Raw genomic sequence first — 6,701 nt, forward strand, 5'->3', positions numbered from 1 at the left:
CGTTGCAAGAACGCGGATGAAGGAGTCGTACTCGTAGCGATTCAGATCGCGGTTGATTCCGATCTAAGCGCCGAACCACAGCGCCTCCGCGTTCAACACACGTGCAGCCCGGTGACGTGTCCTACGCCTTGATCCAGCAAGGGGAGAAGGAGATGTTGGGGAAGACTCCATCCAGCAGCAGCATGACGGCGTGGTGGTGAAGGAGGAGCGTGGCAATCCTGCAGGGCTTCGCCAAGCACCGCGGGAGAGGAGGAGGACTTGGGAGAGGGGGAGGGCTGCGCCAGAACTTGGGTGCGGCTGCCCTCCCACCCCCCACATAAATATAGGGGCAAGGGAGAGGGGGCCGGCCCCCTCAGATCCAATCTGAGGAGGGGGCGGCAGCCAGGGGGGTTGCCTTGCCCCCCAAGGCAAGGGGGGCGCCCCCTTTTAGGGTTCCCCCAAACCCTAGGCGCATGGGCCCTAGGGGGGGAGGCGCCCAGCCCACTAAGGGGCTGGTCCCTCTCCACACACAGCCCATAGGGCCCTCCGGGGCAGGTGGACCCTCCCGGTGGACCCCCGGAACCCCTCCGGTGGTCTCGGTACAATACCGGTAACCCCCGAATTATTCCGGTGACCATATGATGACTTCCCATATATAAATCTTTACCTCCGGACCATTCCGGAACTCCTCGTGATGTCCGGGATCTCATCCGGGACTCTGAACAACATTCGGTAATCACATACAAGTCTTCCTAACAACCCTAGCGTCACTGAACCTTAAGTGTGTAGACCCTACGGGTTCGGGAGACATACAGACATGACCGAGATGACTCTCCGGTCAATAACCAACAGCGGGATCTGGATACCCATGTTGGTTCCCACATGCTCCACGATGATCTCATCGGATGAACCACGATGTCAAGGATTCAATCAATCCCATATACAATTCCCTTTGTCTAGCGGTACGATACTTGCCCGAGATTCGATCGTCGGTATCCCCATACCTTGTTCAATCTCGTTACCGGCAAGTCTCTTTACTTGTTCCGTAACACATCATCCCGTGATCAACTCCTTGGTCACATTGTGCATATTATGATGATGTCCTACCGAGTGGGCCTAGAGATACCTCTCCGTTTACACGGAGTGACAAATCCCAGTCTCGATTCGTGCCAACCCAACAGACACTTTCGGAGATACTTGTAGTGTACCTTTATAGCCACCCAGTTACGTTGTGACGTTTGGTACACCCAAAGCACTCTTACGGTATCCGGGAGTTGCACAATCTCATGGTCTAAGGAAATGATACTTGACATTAGAAAAGCTTTAGCATACGAACTACACGATCTTTGTGCTAGGCTTAGGATTGGGTCTTGTCCATCACATCATTCTCCTAATGATGTGATCCCGTTATCAACGACATCCAGTGTCCATGGTCAGGAAACCGTAACCATCTATTGATCAACGAGCTAGTCAACTAGAGGCTTACTAGGGACATGGTGTTGTCTATGTATCCACACATGTATCTGAGTTTCCTATCAATACAATTCTAGCATGGATAATAAACGATTATCATGAACAAGGAAATAATAATCACTAATTTATTATTGCCTCTAGGGCATATTTCCAACGTAGGCATCACGTCCGAGACAAGTAGACTGACTCCTGCCTGCATCTACTACTATTACTCCACTCATCGACCGCTATCCAGCATGCATCTAGAGTATTAAGTTAAAAACAAAGTAACGCCTTAAGCAAGAAGACATGATGTAGAGGGATAGACTCATGCAATATGATGAAAACCCCATCTTGTTATCCTCGATGGCAACAATACAATATGTGCCTTGCTGCCCCTACTGTCACTGGGAAAGGACACCGCAAGATTGAACCCAAAGCTAAGCACTTCTCCCATTGCAAGAAAGATCAATCTAGTAGGCCAAACCAAACTGATAATTCGAAGAGACTTGCAAAGATAACCAATCATACATAAAAGAATTCAGAGAAGATTCAAATATTATTCATAGATAGGCTTGATCATAAACCCACAATTCATCGGTCTCAACAAACACACCGCAAAAAGAAGATTACATCGAATAGTTCTCCACAAGAGAGGGGGAGAACATTTTATTGAGATCCAAAAAGAGAGAAAAAGCCATCTAGATACTAACTATGGACCCATAGGTCTGAGGTAAACTACTCACACTTCATCGGAGAGGCTATGGTGTTGATGTAGAAGCCCTCCGTGATCGATGCCCCCTCCGGCGGAGCTCCGGAACAGGCCCCAAGATGGGATCTCGTGGATACAGAAAGTTGCGACAGTGGAATTAGGGTTTTGGCTCCGTATCTGATCGTTTGGGGGTACGTAGATATATATAGGAGGAAGGAGTACGTTGGTGGAGCAACAGGGGGGCCACGAGGGTGGAGGGCGCGCCTAGGGTAGGCAGGCGCGCCCCCCTACCTCGTGGCCTCCTCTTTTCTTTCTTGACGTAGGGTCCAAGTCTCCCAGGTCTTGTTCGTTGAGAAAATCACGTTCCCGAATGTTCCATTCCGTTTGGACTCCGTTTGATATTCCTTTTATTCGAAACCCTAAAACAGGCAAAAAAACAACAATTCTGGGCTAGGCCACCGGTTAATAGGTTAGTCCCAAAAGTAATATAAAAGTGGATAATAAAGCCCAATAATGTCCAAAACAGTAGATAATATAGCATGGAGCAATCAAAAATTATAGATACGTTGGAGACGTATCAGGCGACATGGCGAGGGAGGTGGGGCGCGGGTGGCTCGGGCTCGGATCGGCCCGAGGCAAGCTCCTTTGGCGGCGGCGGTTCTGACCCGGAGAGAGAGAGAGACCTAACAAGGGGGGCCCACCCAGGTCAAAACCGCCGTTGACTAGTGCCTCATCAGCAGTGGGTGGAGAAAACCAGCCCGGTGGGTCTTTTGTTCGGTTTGGGTTTGTTTGGGGGTAAAAGAAGCCGAAAAATAGATCAGGGGGTAAAGTAAACCGCCCACTTTATTCAGGGTAGTAAAATGGACTTTTTCATAATAGAACGATACTCTAAAATAAAATTATCTAATGCACAACCTTGGACGAAATAAAACTATCTAATGTACAACCTCGGACACACCTTACTCCATACCCTTCTCTCAAATCTGAGCCTTTGGATCGCCATCCAGCGGATCAGAGCATCACACCCAAAGTCACCCCTACTATGTAAGAATTTCTTTTATTTTTGGGTAGCTTCCTACCTCCAAAATAGGTAAAACCCTAATCTCTAGCCTTCTTCCCTGAAATCCTAGCCAGGCCTCATATATAAGATCCAGGGCCAAGATTCGGTCACAAAGCGCATCGGACAATGTCCGCCAAAAAGGCGGATGTGTCCGCACCTGCGGGAGCCATTGTCGCCTGCCACAACCGATATTTATACTAAACATTTTTACTTTTGTATTGACCTCTGTAACTAAATATTAATGAGATTTTCTCATTTGTGTCACATTTATAACACATCATTAACTATGATTTGCTTTGTGGTATTTAACATTACAGTTTTGCTAAAGCATATCTAGATGTGCTCTAACTATTGCACATCTAAGTCCTATGTTATTGATTTTATGCTAATATTCGTGCAAGCATTTTCTTATGTCCTTTTTTATTTTTTTCCTAGATTGATTGAGTCACTTAGATGTGAGATAATTAGGGCACATCTAAATATGCCCTAGACAGACCCTTAACATTATTAACATATAATGATGTTGGTAATATTATAATTCAATTTTAAAAAAATTAGATGTATATTAGTACGAATAGAACAATGTTAAATTATGAACCTTTTATACTGGAAATTGCTATATTTTTAGTTTTAGACTTCATATAAAGTGAATTTTATCTAATCTAAACCACATATAAACTATGCGAAAATCACATGCATATATTTGTATGTTATTGTGCCTATTTTTTTAATTTACCCACCTATTTTATTATATATATAAATATCTAGATAGATTCTTATTATATATAATACACGAAAGTAGGAGATACAACAAAAAGTCAAAGAAAAGGGTATAGTTCCAAGTTTTGAAAACATTATTCTTCCAAGAGTGCGCTGTCAGGGTGATGCTTTGTGTACACGTTGGCTTCCCTAATGGCCTACCCTCACAACCATGTGTGTTTTCTTACATTTGTAATAAATATGTGTGTCGTGGGGGCATGGCTATTTCTAAGTTGTTTAAAAATATTGGAGTCAAAATTTTCTCCAATTCTCATGTTCCTAATGCCTTCCTTCTCCTTTTCCTCCATCTTCCTCCACGCCCGCTTGCCTCCATGCATCTCCTTCGGCTATGATGGCACACCTCGCTGCCACACACCGCCTCATCCCCGCCTCTGGCGTGTTTGCTGTCTAATCCAAGCATGATTTTTTTTGGAAAAGCTCGCCTTGCCTCCACCTAAGATGTCACGATTGGTCTCGTCGTCCCCAGCTTGTGCCAAGCTCCACCTCGCCAATGGATCCGCGCCTTGCCGCAGCTCGGCAGCCCCCCCCCCCCCCCCCAATCTTTGGCTCGAGGTCACACTCTCTAGAAATTGACCGCTTAAGTTTGTGGTCAAACAAAAGTGCAGTTGTGCTCGCACTTTAGCGACTCTATATTAAGTGGCAATACAAAATTCAACAGAACGTTGCAAACTACATCCAGTTTGACCCATTCTGTGAATTATATCTAAATTAGTTGTACATGCTCAATACAGTACGATGTGTGAAAATGCGTCTTGGGCCCCGCGTGACATGGGCCCCGTGTCCAGTGTGCACATCCTCCTCCTTGGTTGTGATGCATGCCCTTTTTGGCCTTTGTATTCATCACAACATCATAGTCCGTATCTATTTCAGTTTGGGATTTCGCACAATCCACATGCCCCTCCTTGCATGTGATTTTCTTATGTTGATGGACTGGAGGGATGTTGGACATGGTCTTATTCACTGTTTCGGTTTTATGCAACATAGATGTAAGTTGGACTTACAAGAATATTTTCTGGACTTGATTGACAAGGTAACATACAAATTTGGACTTGATTAACAGAGTAATCTGGAGATCATGTTTAAGCACTCCAACAATTAACAGTGGACATCAAGCAAACATTTGTTAGCATTGAAAAAATTGTCCGTCTAGTGACCAGCAGCTAGCTGCTAGTCCACAAGACAGTGATTACAACTTAATCCAACACGTGAAATAAAAAAACACACAAGAAAAGATCATCAAAACGTAAGAAGGGAAGTAGAACCAGCCACCTCATCGCCGAGCTCCGCATCCAGAGCGTGCCAAACAACATCACTGCCGCTTGGCTTTACATAAGTGCAGTACAAGATGCATATACCGGTTGGAGTTGGAGTTAAACCCTATTTTGTTTTGGTCTTCTCCGATCCGTGGATACCGCTTTATTCGTTCCGGCAAGGGCGCATAACTCCAGCACCGACAACGTCGACGCATGCACAATCGACATGTGCGGGGTAGGGAGCATGGAGGGCTCCCGAGGACTGGAGTGTATTTCCTTTTCTTCTAGGGTTGTGTATGATTTCGGCTCCATTGTAGGGAAAAGAAAAGGTTAAGTACTTTTTAGGGGTACTTTTATTTTTCTTTGAGCATGGCGTGTTTGACAACCACATCCCACCTCCTCATCGCCTCCCTGTCCAACCCACGTGGCTGGGCTAAGAAACCCAGGGTAAGCCGCACCGCACAACACGCCCATGCCCGGCCGGCCTGGCTCCGCTCCATCTCTTTCTAGGTTTCCTACTCATGTATTTGTGTAGGGATCGTTTTGTTTGATGTCCACGAATTCGATTCTATAGAGGTGCGGTAGTACTACTTTGAGATGAAATTTAGCTTCTTTGCTAGATTGGTTCACTCTCACAATTGTTTAAGCAGGAAAATCCACCGCCATGTGAAGTTCATATACCAAAAATTTTTTGGGTGTGCAACTAAGACTGATTTTTATAATCATTCATTGGACACACAATATCATTCTGCAGAACTGGCATGGAAGATGAGAAATCATACGAGATGAGAGTTGTGTTTGTGAGGATCATTGGTTTAATTCTTGCGGTTCCATTTATTGCTAATACCAGTTAATCAAATGTTGGTCAATTTCATCTCTTGCTTACAGTTTACTGGTGGGACAATCGGTATTGGTAGGAGGCCGATAGCGGGTTGGATGGACTGCGGAAGCATGCTGTCGGAGATGCAAATATAATGATCGGTGAGTGTTTTTGCTTGGATCACTTATGCACACCCATGAAATTTTAGGTTCATAGTACTTGACTGGTCTAAATATGACGCCATATTTTAATAATGAATGTGAGTGATGGAGGATTCTTAACTTTCATGTTATGTCCATTTTCCTTTAGTGGCCTGATATTTGTTGTGTAAGAAATGCAAAAAAAAAAAACTATGCGTTCATCAAGCTCTTTTGCGTATACCTAGCATATATAGGTTATATCATCGTATCAAGAAAAGGCTGCAGAATCCGCAATAAAACACATTAGGTGCAACAACTAATTTTGGTGTCAAACACATGAACCTGCCATGGAAGCACAACTTTAGATTGACATGGTTTAACTTTGTAGCAGAGAACATGACAAGTTCATCTTAATATGGGGAAAAGAAAAACAAGACGGGTCATGCTAGCAAACTAATTTTAACAAAGAAGATCTATGAAAAGGCTGAATTCTACATGGTTGCTC

The sequence above is a fragment of the Triticum urartu genome, chromosome 7A (assembly GCF_056163025.1).
Source record: "Triticum urartu cultivar PI428250 chromosome 7A, HENAU_Tu73, whole genome shotgun sequence".
NCBI lineage: Eukaryota > Viridiplantae > Streptophyta > Magnoliopsida > Poales > Poaceae > Triticum > Triticum urartu.